General features: G+C 45.1%; 3 long non-coding RNA genes across 3 annotated transcripts in view; 2 read left to right on the forward strand and 1 right to left on the reverse strand.

Moving 5' to 3' along the window:
• The window catches only part of LOC309358749, a 129,280-nt gene that overhangs the window by 68,746 nt on the left and 39,016 nt on the right, over window positions 1–21,518 (forward strand). The window lies entirely within an intron of this gene.
• On the forward strand, window positions 7,851–16,987 carry LOC309358805. The gene is made up of 3 exons (XR_014163621.1): window positions 7,851–7,987; window positions 15,860–16,759; window positions 16,794–16,987. It is a non-coding gene; the product is annotated as an uncharacterized lncRNA (long non-coding RNA).
• On the reverse strand, window positions 14,604–15,830 carry LOC309358839. Its single transcript, XR_014163658.1, has 2 exons — window positions 15,206–15,830; window positions 14,604–14,696 (listed from the first exon to the last, which is right to left on the reverse strand). It is a non-coding gene; the product is annotated as an uncharacterized lncRNA (long non-coding RNA).

Below are 21,518 nucleotides of genomic sequence, written 5' to 3' on the forward strand. Positions count from 1 at the left end.
ATAACCACTATGAAAGATGTATGTTAGGGGACGTGGGTGGCGCTGTGGGTTAAACCACAGACTTGCTGATCAGAAGGATGGCGGTTTGAATCCCCACGATGGGGTGAGCTCCCGTTGCTCGGTCCCTGCTCCTGCCAACCTAGCAGTTCGAAAGCACGTCAAAGTGCAAGTAGATAAATAGGTATCGCTCCAGCGGGAAGTTTCCGGCGTTTCCGTGTGCTGCTCTGGTTCGCCAGAAGCGGCTTAGTCATGCTGGCCACATGACCCGGAAGCTGTACGCCGGCTCCCTCGGCCAGTAAAACGAGATGAGCGCCGTAACCCCAGAGTCGGCCACGACTGGACCTAATGCTCAGGGGTCCCTTTACCTTTTTAAGATGTATGTTTGAGGAGTTTTTGTAATTAAACCTTGCAAATATCTCTTTGCGTCTCTTCTGTGATTCCATCTGTGTGGTCTACTCTGCACGCACTCTGTGGCATGTTTCAAATGCCCAATACCTCTCTCACATAACCAAAGAAATAATTGTCAGACAGGAAGGAGGGAGTTCTTCTTTCTTTTCAGCTTTTAGATTGAGATTCCTTTATGATGACTTAAAGAATGCCCATCCAGGAAGGAGACAGCTAGCTGGGGGGGGGGGGCGGAGCGTCTTTGTAGGGCCGGCAAGCTAGGAAGCATCTCTCTGGGTGGGAGAACAGGCAAGCATCCATGGGAGAGCTTCTGCCTGTGGGGATGAATGGTATGACATGTAGGACATGAGGGGAGAGACTCCATCAGGCAAGACCTCCTTCCGCCTGCCTTGCTCTACCCTCTGATTCTCAATGTGTATTGTATTGTTTTATGTACTGTGGCTTGCCGTTGTTTTATTGATTATGGTTTAGATATTATTGCAACTGTTGAGTGGATTTCTGCTTAACTTTTATATATTCATATTATTATTTTATACTATTCTAATGGTTGTTGAATGTTACTTTTTTGATGGAGATTGCCTATTGTAAAGTTATGTTTTATTATCGCATTTTTGTATTGCGTTAGATTGTTATACAATGTACATTTTTTGTTTCTTCAGCTTGGAAACCACCTTCAGTATTGTAAGATTGTTGTTGTTGTTGTTGTTTAGTCGTTTAGTCGTGTCCGACTCTTCGTGACCCCATGGACCAGAGAACGCCAGGCACCTCTGTCCTCTACTGCCTCCCGCAGTTTGGTCAAACTCATGCTGGTAGCCTCGAAAACACTCTCCAACCATCTCGTCCTCTGTCGCCCCCTTCTCCTTGTGCCCTCCATCTTTCCCAACATCAGGGTCTTTTCCAGGGAGTCTTCTCTTCTCATGAGGTGGCCAAAGTACTGGAGCCTCAGCTTCACAATCTGTCCTTCCAGTGAGCACTCAGGGTTGATTTCCTTCAGTATGGAGAGGTTTGATCTTCTTGCAGTCCATGGGACTCTCAAGAGTCTCCTCCAGCACCATAATTCAAAAGCATCAATTCTTCGGCGATCAGCCTTCTTTATGGTCCAGCTCTCACTTCCATACATCACTACTGGGAAAACCATAGCTTTAACTATACGAACCTTTGTTGGCAAGGTGATGTCTCTACTTCTCAAGATGCTGTCTAGGCCTGTCATTGCCCTTCTCCCAAGAAGCAGGCGTCTTTTAATTTCGTGGCTGCTGTCACCATCTGCAGTGATCATTGAGCCCAAGAAAGTAAAATCTCTCACTACCTCCATTTCTTCCCCTTCTATTTGCCAGGAGGTGATGGGACCAGTGGCCATGATCTTCGTTTTTTTGATGTTGAGCTTCAGACCATATTTTGCACTCTCCTCTTTCACCCTCATTAAAAGGTTCTTTATTTCCTGTTAGGCCGAATTGCTGCAATTAAGATGAATGTGCTGCCAAAGATGTTGTTCTTGTTTCAAACATTGCAAATTGTGGACAAAACAGAGTGTTTCTGGAGGTGGCAGAGAGATATTTCTAAATTTGTCTGGCAGGGCAAAAAGCCCAGAATCAAGTTTAAGATATTAACAGATGCAAAGGAAAGAGGGGGCTTTGCCCTGCCAGACTTAAGGTTGTACTATGAAGCCGCAGCCTTCTGCTGGCTAAAGGATTGGCTACTTCTTGAGGACACTGATGTGCTAGATCTGGAAGGTTATAACAATGCTTTTGGTTGGCATGCATATTTGTGGTATGATAAAGTTAAAATTAATAAGGCCTTTAAGAACCATATTGTCAGAAAAGCAGTGTTTAATGTCTGGACAAAATATAAAGACTTACTGGAAAATAAAACACCAAGGTGGCTTTCACCTTTGGAAGCTAAGGCCCGAAAAGGAGCCAATATGGAAGCCTACTGGCCAAAATATTGGGAACTGTTAGAAAAAGACGGAGATAATTGGAAATTGCAGAGTATGGAGAAAATGAAGGATAAAGTGCGAGACTGGTTACACTACGCTCAGATTAAGGAAATTTTTAAAAGTGACAAAAAGTTAGGATTCCAGGTGGAGAAATCGAAGTTGGAAACAGAATTGCTAGAACCTAAGACTAAGGTACTTTCAAGAATGTATAACTTGCTGTTGAAATGGAATACACAAGACGAAATGGTTAAGTCGGCTATGATAAAATGGGCACAGGACATTGGGCATAATATTATGTTTGAGGACTGGGAAAGGTTGTGGACCACTGGGCTGAATTTTACTGCATGCAATGCTTTGAAAGAAAATGTAATGAAAATGATATACAGGTGGTACATGACCCCAGTTAAACTTGCCAAAATATACCATTCGTCAGATAGCAAATGTTGGAAATGTAAGGAAAATGAAGGAACATTCTACCACCTCTGGTGGACTTGCCCTAAGGTGAAGGTCTTCTGGGAAATGATATATAATGAATTGAAAAAGGTATTTAAGTATACCTTCACCAAGAAACCAGAGGCCTTCCTCCTGGGCATTGTCGACCAGAAGGTGCTAAAGAAAGATAGAACATTTTTTATGTATGCAACAACAGCAGCAAGGATACTACTCGCTAAGAACTGGAAAACCCAAGATCTACCCACACTGGAAGAATGGCAGATGCAACTGATGGACTATATGCAACTGGCGGAGATGACTGGCAGAATCCGAGACCTGGGAGAAGAAAGGATGGAAGAAGATTGGAAGAAATTTAAGATTTATTTACAAAAATATTGTGATTTAGTGGAATGTTAAGAAAGATGCTTAGTTATAAATAATTGGCCATCACTAAAATAGATCAGGAATTGAAGATAAGAGAGATCAAAAGAAACAAATTTGCAGGAGAACTACTTTATTGTAATTAAATAAGCGGTCACAAAATTTGGAAATAAGATGATAATTTGCTTGACAAAAATTTATTAATGATGTAAATGGGAGCGGGAGGCGTGAGGAAGCTCAAGGATGATATGAAATTTTGTTAAAACAAAGCAATACTGTTGATTATTATTGGATTTTTTATTCTGTAAAAACCTTAATAAATATTTATTTAAAAAAAAAAGGTTCTTTATTTCCTCCTCACTTTCTGCCATCAAGGTTGTGTCATCTGCATATCTGAGGTTGTTGATATTTCTTCCGGCAATGTTAATTCCGGCTAGGGATTCATCCAGCCCGGCCTTTCGCATGATGAATTCTGCATATAAGTTAAATAAGCAGGGAGACAAAATACAGCCTTGTCGTACTCCTTTCCCAATTTTGAACCAATCAGTTGTTCCATATCCAGTTCTAACTGTAGCTTCTTGTCCCACATAGAGATTTCTCAGGAGACAGATGAGGTGATCTGGCACTCCCATTTCTTTAAGAACTTGCCATAGTTTGCCGTGGTCGACACAGTCAAAGGCTTTTGCATAGTCAATGAAGCAGAAGTAGATGTCTTTCTGGAACTCTCTAGCTTTCTCCATAATCCAGCGCATGTTTGCAATTTGGTCTCTGGTTCCTCTGCCTCTTCTAAATCCAGCTTGCACTTCTGGGAGTTCTCGGTCCACATACTGCTTGAGCCTTCCTTGTAGAATTTTAAGCATAACCTTGCCAGCGTGTGAAATGAGTGCAATTGTGCGGTAGTTGGAGCATTCTTTGGCACTGCCCTTCTTTGGGATTGGGATGTAGACTGATCTTCTCCAATCTTCTGGCCACTGCTGAGTTTTCCAAACTTGCTGGCATATTGAGTGTAGCACCTTAACAGCATCATCTTTTAAAATTTTAAATAGTTCAGCTGGAATACCGTCACTTCCACTGGCCTTGTTATTTGCAGTGCTTTCTAAGGCCCATTTGACTTCACTCTCCAGGATGTCTGGCTCAAGGTCAGCAACCACCCTACCTGGGGTATACGGGACATCCATTTCTTTCTGGTATAATTCCTCTGTGTATTCTTGCCACCTCTTCTTGATGTCTTCTGCTTCTGTTAGGTCCTTTCCACTTTTGTCCTTTATTATGGAAATCTTTGTACGAAATGTTCCTTTCATATCTCCAATTTTCTTGAACAGATCTCTGGTTCTTCCCATTCTATTGTTTTCCTCTATTTCTTTGCATTGCTCGTTTAAGAAGGTCTTCTTGTCTCTCCTTGCAATTCTTTGGAAATCTGCATTCAATTTCCTGTATCTTTCACCATCTCCCTCACATTTTGCTTGCCTTCTCTCCCCCGCTATTTGTAAGGCCTCATTGGACAGCCACTTTGCTTTCTTGCATTTCCTTTTCATTGGGATGGTTTTCATTGCTGCCTCCTGTATAATGTTACGAGCCTCCATCCATAGTTCTTCAGGCACTCTGTCCACCAAATCTAAATCCTTAAACCTGTTCCTCACTTCCACTGTGTATTCATAAGGGATTTGACTTAGATTGTATCTTACCGGCCCAGTGGTTTTTCCTACTTTCTTCAGTTTAAGCTTGAATTTTGCTATAAGAAGCTGATGATCTGAGCCACAGTCAGCTCCAGGTCTTGTTTTTGCTGACTGTATAGAGCTTCTCCATCTTTGGCTGCAGAGAATATAATCAATCTGATTTCGATGCTGCCCATCTGGTGATGTCCATGTGTAGAGTCGTCTCTTGTGTTGTTGGAAAAGCGTGTTTGTGATGACCAGCTTGTTCTCTTGACAGAACTCTATTAGCCTTTGCCCTGCTTCGTTTTGATCTCCAAGGCCAAACTTGCCAGTTGTTCCTTTTATCTCTTGACTCCCTACTTTAGCATTCCAATCCCCTATGATGAGAAGAACATCCTTCTTTGGTGTCACTGCTATAAGGTGTTGTAAGTCTTCATAGAATTGGTCAATTTCAGTTTCTTCAGCACCAGTAGTTGGTGCATAAACTTGGATTACTGTGATGTTACTGTGATTGTAAGATAGAAAGGCGGTATACAAATTAAAAATGATGATGAGGAGGAAGAGGACATAAAGAGGGAAGTTTTTAATCTGTGATATTTTAGTGTATTTTTGGTTTCTATGGAAGCCGCCCAGAGTGGCTGGGGAAACCCAGCCAGATGGGCGGGGTACAAATAATAAATTATTATTATTATTATTAGTTAGTCTTTCTTTTTCTTTTTCCTGTATGATTGTGTTTCTATTTTTGTATAGATGAGATAGCGTTTTAGTGTTCAATGCATTAAAAAACCTTCAACGAAAATATTATTGAAGAAACATTTGAGGCCTTATGCTGTTACAATGACCCCACAAGCGTCTGTAGCCCAAATAATCGGGGAGCAATCCTGTGAGCGGAGACAGAAGGAAGGACTTTGTTTAATTCAGAGGGGCCTGGGTTATTTTTCGTCATTGTTCTCCAGGCTGCTTGGACACATCAGCCACCATATGTCGCCTTCCTCTTGTCAGAACTTCACACAGGGCATACTCTCAAACCAACTCAGCTCCCTTGCACTGATCTTCCCCAAGCAAGTATGAAGAACACACAGATTCTCCAAATCCTGGTCTCAGGTTTCCCCACGGCTTTTTCATTTTTCCTAATCGTCCCACCTTCCTCGCCAACTTCCTTTATTCCCACGGAATCCTCTCAGCTTCAAAACCCACCTGAGGACCAGGAAACATCCCAGACAGGAGCACTTTTGCCTGTATGGCTAAATTCCTGCTTTTTGGAACAGACAATGGAATTGTGTATATGCAGGGCTCACTTAAATATTGTTGCATGCCACTTCAATCTCGGAGCAGTGAGAAACTGGGATATTTGAAATTGAGAGGTTGAAGGGACAAGCATTCCTAAGCTGTGACCACAATACAGGGACAATATTCAACCTTCCCCTACTATGTTCCGAAAGGTATCTTGAAGGCCAGGTTACAGCTTGGCTTGGGAAGCTGCTTTGCTTAATTTGGGCTCAGCTTCACCTTGGATGATGTTCTCTGTGTTCCTTTTAATGGAGTTCAGGGTGTTCTCTTGACTCCTTCAGGCTTCAGAAGCATCATCTGTGGAGCATAACCTACGTACAGACGACTTCTTTAAAACACATCTGAAGCATCTTTTCCCCTTCATAGAATTCTGGGCACTGTAGACTCTTAGGGATGTTGGGAACGGCAGCATTGTGAGGGCAAAATGTTGTGTGACCACCGGTACTATTGTGTGAGATTGTGTGCAGTAGAAGTCCTTGGTCCTGTGAATGCAGGGAGAGAGGAATGTGCTGAGAATCGATTAAGCAGGGCCAGAATCAGGTCCGTGGATCTTCATTGTTCTTTGTGACCACAAACCCTGTTTGGCTGGAAGTTCCAGGTACTTGGGGACAAAATCAGCTGAGAGGAGTCTCTGGGAATAAATGAAGTCGGTGAGGAAGGTGCAGGGAGGAGGAGACCAGGAAAAACCTGTGGGAGAAACTGAGACCAGGATTTGGAGACCCCATGTGCTTTGCATGGACTTCCAGGGAGTTTATCTTTGGGGAAGTTACTGATGGGTGCAGGCAGTGGCGTAGCGTGGGGGGTGCTGGGGGGCCGGCCGCACCAGGCGCAACATCTGTGGGGGGGTGCGCTTGCACTCACAGCTCTCTGCCCCTACCTGGCTCACTCACTCTCTCTCTCACTGCCTTGCCCCGTGTGCTGACAACCCACGCTACGCCACTGGGTGCAGGACATGAGTAACTGATACAACACAGGACATGGGTTTGGGGATTTTGGCAGCAGTGGGCCAAGATCCAGGAAGGCAGAAGAAAAGTGAACAAGACACACCTGTGATGCTGCACTGAAGCTTTAATAGAGAAGCAGAAATGAGTGAACGTTCTCTGGGATGAGCAGTTTAAGTGGAAGAAGAAAAATAAATAGATCCCATTCCGAGTAAAGAGCACATTCACTATTGAGATGATGCTGATTATGAGAAAACAAAATATCTATAAAGAGAAGGGTTCGTATTGGACAAGCATGAGGAAGGAAGGAAAGAAGTTGGTTTTCTCTAGACCTCCCTTTTGTCCTGGCCCAGCTGGCTAAAAAGTTCTCAGTTAGGAACTCCCTGGAAGATGTGCAGGTTCTGAGGTTCTCCTTATTCAGACTCAGAGAACTGAGGGTTGCTGGGCATAAAGGGAGGAGAGATAGCAGAGGAAGATGGGCAAAAAACAGTAAAGGGAGGGGGAATGTGGACGATTCTCAGTAGGGTCCGTATTGTGAGTGATATTGAAACTCGGCCTTCTCAGCAGAACATGAGGACATTGGGAGCATCCATTGAAGCAGCAGGGACTGGGCAGAGGAGGGGAGGAGTGGTAGAGACAGCCTCCCCATCTTGACCCTTCCAGGGAGAAGGAAGAGGAAGATGGTCTAGTTTTACAACAGGGGTTTGCGGGAGGTGACAGCTCAGAGGCAGACAGTTTCTCCCTGCACTTGTAACAAATATCTTGGTGCAGCATCACTAATTTGGCTAATCATGGCACATAGAACTAATTAGCCCAATTAGTGGTGCTGAACCAAGATATTTGCTGCAGGTGCAGAGAGAACCTGCATAAAAGGGCTCAGCGCGTAGGGCTTTTCCACCAGCGCTTTTGAAGATCTCCTCTCTTTGGCTGCTCAGCTTCTTCAGCTTTTGGTAAGCTCGTTTTAAGTAAATTGATTACTAGAGCAAAGAAGTTTGCAACGGATTGACTATGGGGCAGTTATTTACTGGGTTTTCCCCCCAACATGCCTTCCTGCTTAGTTTCACATGGAAATCAGATTGGGGAAGAGACCTTCAGGTCTTTACATGCAATTCCCTATGCCACTGGCATTCTTTTGAGCTGAAACAGAAATCCCACTTCTAATAGGACTTCTGAAATGTGGAGCTGGGCACTCTCTGGGATGGAGTTGGATGAGGGTGAAAAGGGGGTCTCTTTCTCCTAAGAGATCAGAACTGGTAAGGGAAAGATGTCCTGTTCAGGATCTGGTTGTGCTTTGTTTGAAAGAGTAGCTCTGTGTAATGGGAAGATCCCTGGACCCATTTTCCCTCCTCTGGGAATCTCAGGCCAGTGCCCCATCCTCCTCTTCTTCTGAGAAAGGTGCTGTGCCGTTGTCACAGGATGTGCCCACGTTGCCTCTCAACGGGAGGACTGAGGAGCACTTTAGGCAGGGCTGACAGTTGCCTTTTCTTGGGTGAGGCACGTCCGACAGGGAAAGAGGCTCAGCTGAACTCCTGGGACGTCGATCCCACTCGCAGCTTAGCAGGGCTGGGGAACCTGTGGTCCTCCAGATGTAAAACAACTCCCACCCCCTCTGGCCTTGGCCAATGTTGGCTGCTAGGGCTGCTGGGAGTTGTAGTTCCACCAGCTCTGGAAGGCTAACCCTCCCCATTCCTGCTGTAGAAACAACACTCAACTAGGGGGACCAACAGTCTGACCCCAGAAGAGGAAGGATCCTGCAGGGCCAGAGCGTGAGAGAAGTCTCTCAAATTTCAGAGGGAGAGGGAGAAGGGTCAGAGAGACACAACGTGTCAAATGGGGGTGGGAATCATTGAGACTTTTCCATTTGAAGATCACTATTTCATGTTTTACCATCATTCACCTTTGTGTCCCAAGCCTGGTTGCAACAATTTAAAAACTAATATTAAATTAATCTTGCATTTCTTTGGTTATCTGAGAGATAATGTCTGATTTCCCCCATTTTCACGTGCTTCTGAAAGTATCCTTGAAAATGTATCATTTCAGATTATCCATGAGTCTTGCAAGTGACGATTATGATAATAACTCTATGATGATGCACGTAGTTCTTCACTTACGAGTTGTTGACGAATATGGTAACGTTGCATAACGTTATACCCTTCGCAATGTAAAGCCCCAAAGTGACAACTGAATCAAGAAACCTGCGTATGGTTTGTGCTCTTAAGGGCCAGGAAGTCCGAAATGCTGAGCGCCCACTACGCAAACTATCCATGGCTGCCGACATGTCATCTTTGCTCTGTAACACATTCTTTCCCCTTGCAAATCTTCCTTCCTCCTCTGCTGAGTGTATCCTCCATTTATGCCAAGCAAACCTCAGTTCACTGAGTCAGAATTGGCAGAAGATCTGCACATCTTCCACAGAGAGGCTCTTGCCTGGGGCCTTTTTGGCCGCCTCTGGAAACTTTTATGAGTGTTTTGCTTTCCTTTAATCTCTTAACGTTGAATCTCTTCTCCTGCTTGACCTGTTGATCCCAGAGCATGTTCCCTCCTTCCTTGCTAGCCATTAAAGCTTCACTGCAGCATCACAGAGGCCTCTTGCGTGTTTTTCTCCTGCTTTACTGGTTCTCAGCGCACCTTTCGTGAAGTGCAACTGGCAATCGCAAATATGTCTCCTTGATATGTGTCTGATCCTGTCCAACACCCTCTGTGCTGACCCCTATCAGCTTCTCCTGCCTGAAAGTCCCTGCCAAGACAGGCACCGCTCAGTTGGAAGGAGGGATTCCCTGCTACTCCTTGGAAGCTGTTTCTGCAGTTCCAAGGTGTCCAGGCGTGATGAAGTCAGCAGAAAGAGGACTCTTCTGAGAGTACGTTTTACCCTTGCCAGGAATAGAGTTAGGGGCATTGAGTTTAGCTTGCATTTAAAGGTGAATCTATCCAATTCACAATTTGCAAACTGACATAATAGCCATAACACGGCACCCTTCAAAATACACAATTGTATGAAGGTGTGATGCTGTTCCCCAAGCAAGCAATATTTTGAAAGAAAGAAAAACCCATATGTCAAGATGAAAGAGTGCATAAAATGAAAAGATTAGTGAATTAGCTTAACATACAAATGTGGATTAGATCAGTGGACTTTGGTTGCAAAATTCCATGCTGAAATGTGGGGAATTGGGAGATTTTTGCATTGATGCTTACGAATTTTCACAAGGCTAAATAAATAAATAAATAAATAAATAAATAAATAAATCACAAACTGCTGCAGACACGAAGGGAGCTGAATTAACATTTGGAAAGAGTGAGAAACTGGGATATCTAAAATTGACAGGTTGAAGGGACAAGCATTCCTAAGCTGTGACCACAATACAGGGACAATATTCAACCTTCCCCTACTATGTTCCGAAAGGTATCTTGCAGGCCAGGTTACAGCTTGGCTTGGGAAGCTGCTTTGCTTAATTTGGGCTCAGCTTCACCTTGGATGATGTTCTCTGTGTTCCTTTTAATGGAGTTCAGGGTGTTCTCTTGACTCCTTCAGGCTTCAGAAGCATCACCTGTGGAGCGTAACCTACATACGGACGACTTCTTTAAAACACATCTGAAGCATCTTTCCCCCTTCATCGAACTCTGGGCACTGTAGACTCTTAGGGGTGTTGGGAACGGCAGCCTTGTGAGGGCAAAATGTTGTGTGACCATGGGAGAGACTGGCACAGTATGACTCTGTTCTGTGTGAAAAAGTTCGTTCAGTCCAAATAACTGCCCCATAGACATTCAGTTGCAAACTTCTTTGCTCTAGCAATCTATTTACTTAAAAATAGCTTACCAAAAGCTGAAGAAGCTGAGGGGAAGAAGGGAGATCTTCAAAAGCACTGGTGGAAAAGCCGTATGCGCTGAGCCCTTTTACACAGTTTCTCTCTGCACCTGGAGTGAATATCTTGCTTCAGCACCACTAATTTGGCTAATCATAGCTCATGGCGGAAATCACAGAACGTTTTCCTCCCAAAGAAATCTGGGAGATGTAGCCTACCCCTCGCAGAGCTATGATTCCCAGCACCCGTAGCCATCTATAGGTACAGAGTCCTCTGAGGCAAAAAATGGGCTTCATAAGCGATTGCGACAATGAGTGTGTTCATAGGTGCAGAGGTGTAAGCAGGGCTGAGTCAAGTAAATGCCCCAAATTACATTTAAAAAGAACAAAATGAACACCACCCAAATTGAAGCCGAGTCAAAAGAAAGCCAAACATGACCAATAACATCTTGGAACACATTGCATTGCAGTCGGATGGAGTTCCAATGGCTAGGGACAGTCTGGCCAAAAAGTGGAGGTGGGCTATACTTAGCCAAATTAGTGATGCTGCACCAAAGTATTTGCTCCAAGGGCAGAGAGAAACGGTATAAAAGGGCTCAGTGCGTAGGGCTTTTCCACCAGTGCTTTTGAAGATCTCTCTTCAGCTCCTCAGCTTCTTCAGCTTTTGGTAAGCTCCTTTTAAGTAAATTGATTACTAGAGCAAAGAAGTTTGCAACGGATTGACTATGGGGCAGTTAATTACTGGAGTGTTTTTTTCTTCAAGATGCCTTCCTGCTTAGCTTCACATGGAAATCAGATTGGGGAAGAGACCTTCAGGTCTTCACATGCAATTCCCTGTGCCACTGGCATTGTTTTGGGCTCAAACAGAAATCCCACTTCTAATAGGACTTCTGAAATGTGGAGCTGGGCCCTCTCTGGGATGGAGTTCGATGAGGGTGAAAAGGGGGTGGAGGTCTCTTTCTCCTAAGAGATCAGAACTGGCAAGGGAAAGATGTCCTGTTCAGGATCTGGTTGTGCTTTGTTTGAAAGAGCAGCTCTGTGTAATGGGAAGATTCCTGGACCCATTTTCCCTCCTCTGGGAATCTCAGGCCAGTGCCCCATCCTCCTCTTCCTCTGAGAAAGGTGCTGTGCCGTTGTCACAGGATATGCCCACGTTGCATCTCAACGGGAGGACTGAGGAGCAATTTAGGCAGGGCTGCTTTGCTCCACTTGCCTTTTCTTGGGTGAGGCAGGTCCGACAGGGAAAGAGGCTCAGCTGAACTCCTGGGACGTCCGTCCCACTCACAGCTTAGCAGGGCTGGGGAACCTGTGGTCCTCCAGATGTAAAACAATTCCCACCCCCTCTGGCCTTGGCCAATGTTGGCTGCTAGGGCTGCTGGGAGTTGTAGTTCCACAAGCTCTGGAAGGCTAACCCTCCCCCATCCCTGCTGTAGAAACAACACTCAGCTAGGTGGACCAACAGTCTGACCCCAGAAGAGGAAGGATCCTGCAGGGCCAGAGTGTGAGAGAAGTTTCTCAAATTTCAGAGGGAGAGGGAGAAGGGTCAGAGAGACACAACCTGTCAAATGGGGATGGGAATCATTGAGACCTTTCCATTTTAAAATCACTGTTTTAATGTTTTACCATCATTCAACTTACTGTCCCAGGCCTGGCTGCAACAATTAAAAATCAAGATTAAATTAATCTTTTATATCTCTCGTTATCTGAACTGTCTCCTTCCTGCATATGCATTCTTTAAGTCATCATAAAGGAATATCAATATAAAAGCTGAAAAGTAAGGGGAACTGCCTCCTCCCTCTCTGACAAATATTTCTCTGGTTATCTGAGAGATAATGTCTGATTTCCCCTGTTTTCACATGTTTCTGAAAGTATCATTGAAAACATATCATTTCAGAGTTTCTTGCAAGATGTCCAGGATCAACAATTTAGCTCCCTCTTCGGAGATGCCAGTGGAACACCCCCCAATAGAGGATCTTATAGCTATAATAAACAAATTCAGAGTCAGTATCAAGCTGCCACAATTCCGTCGTTGAGGATTCACTTCTGCTGCTTCCTTTGATACTTTGGATGGTCTCACATTTTGAACAGAATGCAGGGCAGTCATGTCACTCACCAGATGCGCCCAGTTGAAAATCGTCTGCTTTTCTGATCCTAATGTACAGCCCCAAATTGACAACTGAGTCAAGAAACCTGCGTATGGTTTGTGCTCTTGAGGGCCAGGAAGTCCTAAATGCTGAGTGCCCTCTACGCAAAACTACCCATGGCTGCCAACATGTCATCTTTGCTCTGTAACACGTTCTTTCCCTTTCAAATCTTCCTTCGTCCTCTGCTAAGTGTATCTTCCATTTATGCCAAGCAAGTGTCAGGTCACTGAGTCAGAATTGGCAGAAGATCTGCACATCTTCCACCAAGAGGCTCTTGCCTGGGGCCTTTTTGGCCGCCTGTGAACACTTTTATGAGTGTTTTGCTTTCCTTTAATCTCTTAATGTTGAATCTCTTCTCCTGCTTGACCTGTTGATCCCAGAGAATGTTCCCTCCTTCCTTGCTAGCCATTAAAGCTTCACTGCAGAATCACAGAGGCCTCTTGCGTGTTTTTCTCCTGCTTTACTGGTTCTCAGCTCACCTTTCATGAAGGGCAACCGGCAATCACAAATATGTCTCCTTGATATGTGTCTGATCCTGTCCCACACCCATCTGTGCTGACCCCTATCAGCTTCTCCTGCCTGAAAGTCCCTGCCAAGACAGGCACCGCTCAGTTGGAAGGAGGGATTCCCAGCTACTCCTTGGCAGCTGTTTCTGCAGTTCCAAGGTGTCCAGGCGTGATGAAGTCAGCAGAAAGAGGACTCTTCTGAGAGTACTTTTTACCCTTGCCAGGAATGGGGTTAGGGGGGTTGATTTTAGTTTGCATTTAAAGGTGAATCTCTCCAATTCATAATTTACAAATTGACATAATAGCCAAAACACAGCACCCTTCGAAATACGCACTTGTATGAAGGTGTGATGCTGTTCCCCAAGCAAGTAATATTTTGAAAGAAAGAAAAACCCATATGTCAAGATGAAAGGGTGCATAAAATGAAGAGATTAGTGAATTAGCTTAACATACAAATGTGGATTAGATCAGTGGACTTTGGTTGCAAAATTCCATGCTGAAATGTGGGGAATTGGGAGAATTTTGCACTGATGCTTATGAATTTTCACAAGGCTTAATAAATAAATAAATTACAAACTGCTGCAGACACGAAGGAAGCTGAATTCACATTTGGAAACAGCAAGAAACTGGAATATCTAAAATTGACAGGTTGAAGGGACAAGCATTCCTAAGCTGTTACCACAAGACCAGGACAATATTCAACCTTCCCATACTATGTTCCGAAAGGTATCTTGCAGGTCAGGTTACAGCTTGGCTTGGGAAGCTGCTTTGCTTAATTTGGGCTCAGCTTCACCTTGGATGATGTTCTCTGTGTTCCTTTTAATGCAGTTCAGGGTGTTCTCTTGACTCCTTCAGGCTTCAGAAGCATCATCTGTGGAGCATAACCTACATATAGATGACTTCTTTTAAACACATCTGAAGCATCTTTTCCCCTTCATCGAACTCTGGGCACTGTAGACTCTTAGGGGTGTTGGGAACGGCAGCATTGTGAGGGCAAAATGTTGTGTGACCACCGGTACTATTGCGTGCGATTGTGTGCAGTAGAAGTCCTTGGTGAGAGGTCCTGTGAATGCAGGGAGAGAGGAATGCATTGAGAATCGATTAAGCAGGGCCAGAATCAGGTCCGTGGATCTTCATTGCTCTTTATGACCACAGACCCTGATTGGCTGGAAGTTCCAGGTACTTGGGGACAGAGTCAGCTGAGAGGAGTCTGTGGGAATAAAGGAAGTCAATGAGGATGGTGCAGGGAGGAAGAGACCAGGAAAAACTGGAGGAAACAGACCAGGATTTGGAAACCCCATTAGTTATTTATACTCATTTGGGGAAGATCAGAAGAAGGGAGCCAGGGGCTGAGTTGGTCTGAGAGGGTGTCCCCTGTGAAGGTCTGACAAGAGGAAGGTGACACAAGTGAGCTGAGGTGTCCAAGCAGCCAGGAGTACAGGGACAAGAAGTAATCCAGGCCCCTCTCATTTAAATAAAGTCCTTCCCTCTCTATCTACTCAAAGGCTTGCTCACCAATAATCTCTGCTACAAACAATTACAGGGTCATTGTAACAGCCTAAAGGCCTCAAACGTTGACAGTTCCAGGAATCATGGAACATTGTCTTCCAAAGAATTCTGGGAAATGTAGCTCACCCCTCACAGAGCTATGATTCCCAGCACCTTTAGCCATCTATAGGGACCAGAGTCTTTTCAGGCAGAATACCGTATGTGCTTCACCTGCGATTGCAACATCCAGTGTGTTCATAGGTGCAAATTGAAGCCGAGTCAAAAGAAAGCCAAGCAGGAGGCTGGCAAGACCAATAACGTCTTGGAACACATAACCTTAGAGTCGGATGGAGTCCCAGTGGCTAGGGGCAGTTTGGCAAAAACGTGGAGGTGGACCATACTTAGCCAAATTAGTGATGCTGCACCAAAGTATTTGCTCCAAGAGCAGAGAGAAACTGTATAAAAGGGCTCAGCGCCTAGGGCTTTTCCACCAGTGCTTTTGAAGATCTCCTCTTCGCTTCTTCAGCTTTTGGTAAGTTCCTTTTAAATAAATTAATTTGCAGAGCAGGGAAGGTAGGAAGTGTTTGTGGGTCAACACTCTTCTTGATGGTCTAAAGGAAGAGGAAACCTCTTGCAAGCCCAACCTGAGAAGAACGCTGGATTTCAGCACAGACAGGGAGATAATGAGAACAGGCACAGAGAGCTGGGCTTTAATACCAATAATAATAATACTTTTAAGTATTGGGGAGATTACCAGCCCTTGCTTAAAGTAATGCCCAACCATCAAATACATTTTCATCTGTTTGGCAATCTGAAGGCTAATGACTAATTTCCCTCTGTTTCCACATATTTGTGAACATATGTCTTGAAAATGATTTATTTCAGATTCCCCAACATTCCTCCAAGATGTCCAGTGCCAACATTGGAGCAAGTCTTACGATTCCCATGCCACAACCCAGGATACTATGCTCTTTTTGGCCAAGTCCATTTTTTAGAGGTTTTTTGCCCCGGTTCCACTTCCCAATGTAAGAGATTTTCGACAGTGGACCAAACACCCTCAGGAGTTTGTGGACTCTCTTTCATTGGAAAATTTTAAGCAGAGGTTGAATGGCCTCTGCCATAGTTGGGATTCCTGCTTTTCCAGGGTTGGACTGGATAGCCCTTGAGGTAATTCCAACTCTACAATTCTATGATTCTCCAATTCTATGATTCTGCACCGCAACGATTTAAAAATGTGTTTCTTAGGAGAAAGTGTGTATAAAAATGAGTATATTACTGAAAAGAGCATACAAGAATCATGCAAGATTTTAGCTAAAGTTTCTGTTATGTAATCATACCCCCCAAAAAAGTATATCTAGAAGTATATACAGAAGTTTTTCCTGTTTCAGTGACCTTGACCAGACCATCAGCCTCTGCGTTGATTTGTGTTCCTTGTGGCTAAAGATTCACTTCTGGAATACTACAAGGACTACTCATGTTTTGAGAAAAATCCCTATACCTGATTTTGCAGACCCTACTGTAAAGAGTCCAAAATATTTATCCTAAAAGAAGCGCCCCAATCTGAAATGTAATGTGGCAAACCTGGATAGAGGTTGTGATCTAAAAGTCAGAAATGCTCAGCATCCATGATCCAAATCCATCTTTTCTGATGTCCAGGGCTGCCATGCTGAAACTTTCCTCTGCAACACATGACTCGGTCATTCTTCCTCTGCTGCCTGTGTATGCTCCCTGTGCTGATGCCAAGCCTTCGTCTGTTTGCTGAGTCAGAATCAGGGGACCCTCAAGGTCTGCCTTTTTAGCCAGCTGGGCTAAAGGAAAGGTCTGGGGAGAAGCTTCCAGCCTTCCACTTTTCCAATACAACCACCTCCATTTATGGGTTCATTGGTTTCCCCGCATATCCCCCCTTTGAATGTGGACTTTCCCTTTCCTTGGTTTGGAATGTACTTGTTTCTCTTCTCCTACCTGAACTGTTGATCGCAGAGAATGTTCCCTCCTTCCTTCCTATCCATTAAAGCTTCACTGCATCATCACAGAGGCCTCTTGCGTGTTTTTCTCAAAGCTTCCTATGTCTTGCTCCTCATTTCGTGAAATGCCCCTGGCCAGTCTCAGTGTTCCAGTGTGTCCAGTCCTGGTGAAATCAAGAGAAAGAGGACTCTTCTGAGAATACTTTTTGCCCTTGCCAGGGATGAAGGGGTGGATCAATTTAGCTGGCATTTCAAGGTGAATCTATGAAAACCCATATTTTCCAAGATGATATCAGAACTGAAACACACTACCCTCTGAAATGCACACTGGGTTTGCATGGCAAGGTCCCAAACTCTCCCGGGAACTGGAATAAAGACACATGAAACAGTGTTTTTGGTTAATGGGAGAAAAAGGCCACAACTTTATTGGTTACAGAATGTGAGGGGCACTGGAAACCACACGACTATATCTGACTGCTGCCCAGTCTTGGAAGGGTTAACCACCCTGCTGATGCACATCAACTAGGAACTCCCGCAGGGTCACCGCTAGGGCTTGTGCCATGGCCCTAGTCCCCCGTCTGGGGCTTCGGACGGAGACCACGCCCCCCAGATTCCTTTAACGGAATACCCTTGAGTTAGGAGGGGTAGGTGACGGCCACTACCTCCCCTCCCCTTCAACCGAATACTCCAATGCCTAACCGCCACTCAAGCCAAACGCTCGCCGCCAAAACCTTCACTCCTGCAACCAATTCCTACTACCCTCAATCACATCGGCCAACCACACATCGTTTCCGTGATTGGAAAGCTGCATGCCATCTTCTCAGTATAGGGCCACGTCGCTGGCTTTTATGGCGGGGTGTTCAATCACCCGACCCTTCAGCGCCACCACTATTCAAGCAACCGCTCGGTTCACAAGTTTCCTGGCCCTGTTAACAGCAGCTGGGCGATGACTGTTGCACCATACGCGCCTCTCCAAAAGGGCCGACCGAAAGAATGTAATGTCCGGGAAAAGGGAGGCCAGCTCATCAAAGTCCTTAAGGATATTCCAAATCAAGTCCACGCCTTTTCGAAAGACCAAATCATTCTCGCCCAGCTGCACAACCAACGCCTTGGGAGGACCAATCAAAGCGGCTCTTGCTTTCACTGTTGGCAAGAACTCGTCCTAGTGCATTCCCCTTCCTGCGATCCAGGAAACTCTTCCATCTTTGGGTAATCCTAGTCGGTACCCCAGGGAACGGGAAATGGCTTTAGCAGTGTAAAAATGCAGATCCAACCAGCTGTCAGGTTTGGTAGTCTCTTCCACACAACACACAGCCTCTGAAAGTTTTATTACTTCGGTTTTATTCAGCAATTCCTGGGTTCAGCGGTCTGAGCTTCATTAACCCATTCATCACTCTCCGAGTCAGTTGACGGAACAAGTTTCTTTTTCCGGGTGAAGCAAGTTACAGTGGACGCTTGGGTTGCGAACGTGATCCGTGCGGGAAGCATGTTCGCAACCCACAGCATTCGTAACTCACGTCTGCGCATGCACGGGTTGTGATTCGGTGCTTCTGCGCATGCGCAAAGCTCAATTTAGCGCTTCTGCGCATGAGTGACCGCCGAAACCCGGAAGTTACTCATTCCAGTACTTCTGGGTTTCCATGGTCCGCAACCTGAAGCGGCTGTAACCCGAGGTATGACTGTATTCTCCACCTCTTCCCCCTCCTTTTTCCTGCCATGCGCTTTTCTGCTAAATGACTCAATCACCAACTTTTCAGAGTCTCTGGTCCTGCTTTCTCCTCTCTCTCCTCCGTTGCGTCCTGTTCTTTCAGCTCTGTGTTACTTTCAGAACTGTCAGGCTGCATTCCTGAGTGAGATAGCCTTATCTCACTTTCACTGGGCAAAGGAATCAGCTTCCTACCACTCTCTGGCTCTTCCCCCTCCCCTTCTGATGATTCCTCTCTATCTATCAGAAAGCGAACACCACTGACACCAGCTTCCCATGTTCAGGAAATCACCTGGGAACTCAGCCACTAGCCAAAGAGGAACAGAAAACGCTGATACTTTGGGAAAGTCAGAGAGAGTGAGGCCTCTGTGCCAAATGGAAAATGGGAGGGGCCCCTCCCTCAACCCAGAGTTAGTTTTGAAGACAAAGGAGAATTTGAGATGAACTACAGTGGTGCCCCGCAAGACGAATGCCTCGCAAGACAAAAAACCCGCTAGACGAAAGGGTTTTCCGTTTTTCGATGCGCTTCGCAAGACGAATTTCCCTATGGGCTTGCTTCGCAAGACGAAAACGTCTTGCGAGTCTTGCGGGGTTTTTTGCTCCCCCCCCCTTTTTCTAAGCCGCTAATAGCCTTTTAGCTGCTAAACCGCTAAACCGCTAATAGCACTAATCCACTAAGCCGCTAATAGGGTTTCTTCGCAAGATGAAAAAACCGCAAGACGAAGAGACTCTTGGAACGAATTATTTTCGTCTTGCGAGGCACCACTGTATAGAGTTGAGGACTGACTTTTTGCAAAAAGATTGCAGTCTGTAAAATGCAGCAAGCTGGACAGAGGGTCAGAGCCACACTTAAGGAGCATGTTTGAATCTAGCGGTGATGTAGCTATGGGAGAAGGAAGAACTTGTTGGGACGTCTGTGCTGTAGGCCCCTCCACCATCGGCTCAGGTGGTATATATGTGCAAATAAACCATATGTCATAAAGACACTGCAGTCTCCACTGTCCCTCGTTTCCAAAAGAAACACAGTCCCTAGTTCAGCGCTTGTACCCCTTTGAATCTGGCGCCGCTTAGAGATCGGAACGCCATGCAACAATATTTAGGTGAGGCCTGCATATATGCAATTCCTGAGTTTGGTCCAGAAAGCAGGAATTTAGCCATGCAGGCAGAAGTGCTCCTGCCTGGGACGTGTCCTGGTCCTCATGTGGGTTTTGAAGCAGCCGGGTCATGGCAAAGCGATGTCTTTGCCCCCAGAAGTGCTCAGTGTCCTAAAGAACTGCCAAGATGACTGCAGATCCCAGAAGAAGGTTGCAAGAGAGGCCATATTGTGCATTGAGGCTGCTGCTCAGGAGCAGAACAGACACAGGGAGCCCACCTGTCAAGCTCGCTGCTGCCCCAAAACCCACTCCCATCCTGCACATTACACGAGGGGAATATGCTGTACTTTTGGCCCAGGAAAACTGGTTGAGTTTAATCTGTCGGCTTTGCTTCTCTCTGTTCCCCATTCTTTTAAAATGAAAATCCGGCTCCCTACAGGTCTGCAGCAGTTTTCAATTTTTATAAACCTCCTTGTGAAACTTGCAAACTTCTCCTAGTGAAAACATTTTGACTAATATACAAAATTCCCCTGGTACAATACATTATTGTATGCTATCTGTGTTGAATGGCCTCTTTAAATTCGAAGGTTCATTATTGTTCCACAAGATGTGTATTCCTTTAAGGGCCAGAGCAAATAAAGTGACCTAGTTTCACAGCTGTGAAGCAGTAGAGCAGGTCTGTTAAGTTATGTTAATTAAGCTGTTGGGTATAGGATATAAAGAGCAGCACCTTGCTCCCGCAGTAGTCTGGTGGATGGGCCATGCTTATTGATATTTTGTAAAAGGAGTTTTTGTTTTTGTTATTAAAACCTAGCAAAAATTATTTTGCGTTCCTTGTAATGTTTGGTCTCCCCAGCATGCCTTCTGCAGCGCAACTAATCTGCAAATCTGCACTAATAAATTCATTGTTGAGCCCACTTATCCCTTAACAGATGCTCTTTTTTTAATAAATAATGTTTGGATGGGGAACTGCATCATAGATTCAAATAAGTGCAAATTCCGGAGGGTGGCTGTGAGTTAGATAGATTCGCTTTTAAATGAAGGAATGGATTTCCCAAACCCAAAACTGACTGTGTAGGCAGGTTGAAACAGGCACCAAAATCCCTATTTTTCCTTAGCTAAAATCCATTAACTTGAGCTCTGAGTCAATGTATAAACAAAAACCCGGCCATGCTCAGAGCCCTCTCCTTTATCAGTTCATGACGGCAAGGATGGCATTGACTGTACCAGTAGATGACATATCTAGGTCTTATCTTACGTCCTGACCACACTCTGATGTACAGACCTAGTCTGGGAACAGCGCCAGTGTGTGTTCTTGGAGTTGGTGACCTCGTGCTCCAAAATAAGAGTAGGAACAGGAATACCCTTTTATGGTCAGGAGTACAGGAAGGAAAACCCTTTTATGGTTAAGAGTGCCGGAGCAGGAACATCTGCGATGTCAACCTGCATGTACAAGCTGATGTGCTTGGATTCCTGGGGAAGGGGGGAGAGGGTGCCTGGAGGATATATATACTGCATGAAATTTCTCATTTCTTTGGACTTGCTGTGGACTGACCACACAAGTGCCTTTCTGCTGCTCCGGAGAGCAGAAATAAAGAACTCTTTCTCTGAACCAACCTTCGGTGTCATTTGACTTCCTTCCTCCCGTCCGGGAGCAACGCAGAACCCACCAATCGGTAAAGTCTAATAAGGCTACATAAATACAAACTGAAATGACCTTCTGCCTGATTCCTAGTTGAGGTTAAAAGTACTCTTTGGGTTGAACTCAGCAGGACTGCAGA

This window comes from Podarcis melisellensis (genome assembly GCF_964234715.1).
Source record: "Podarcis melisellensis genome assembly, chromosome: 16".
Taxonomy (NCBI): Eukaryota; Metazoa; Chordata; class Lepidosauria; order Squamata; family Lacertidae; genus Podarcis; species Podarcis melisellensis.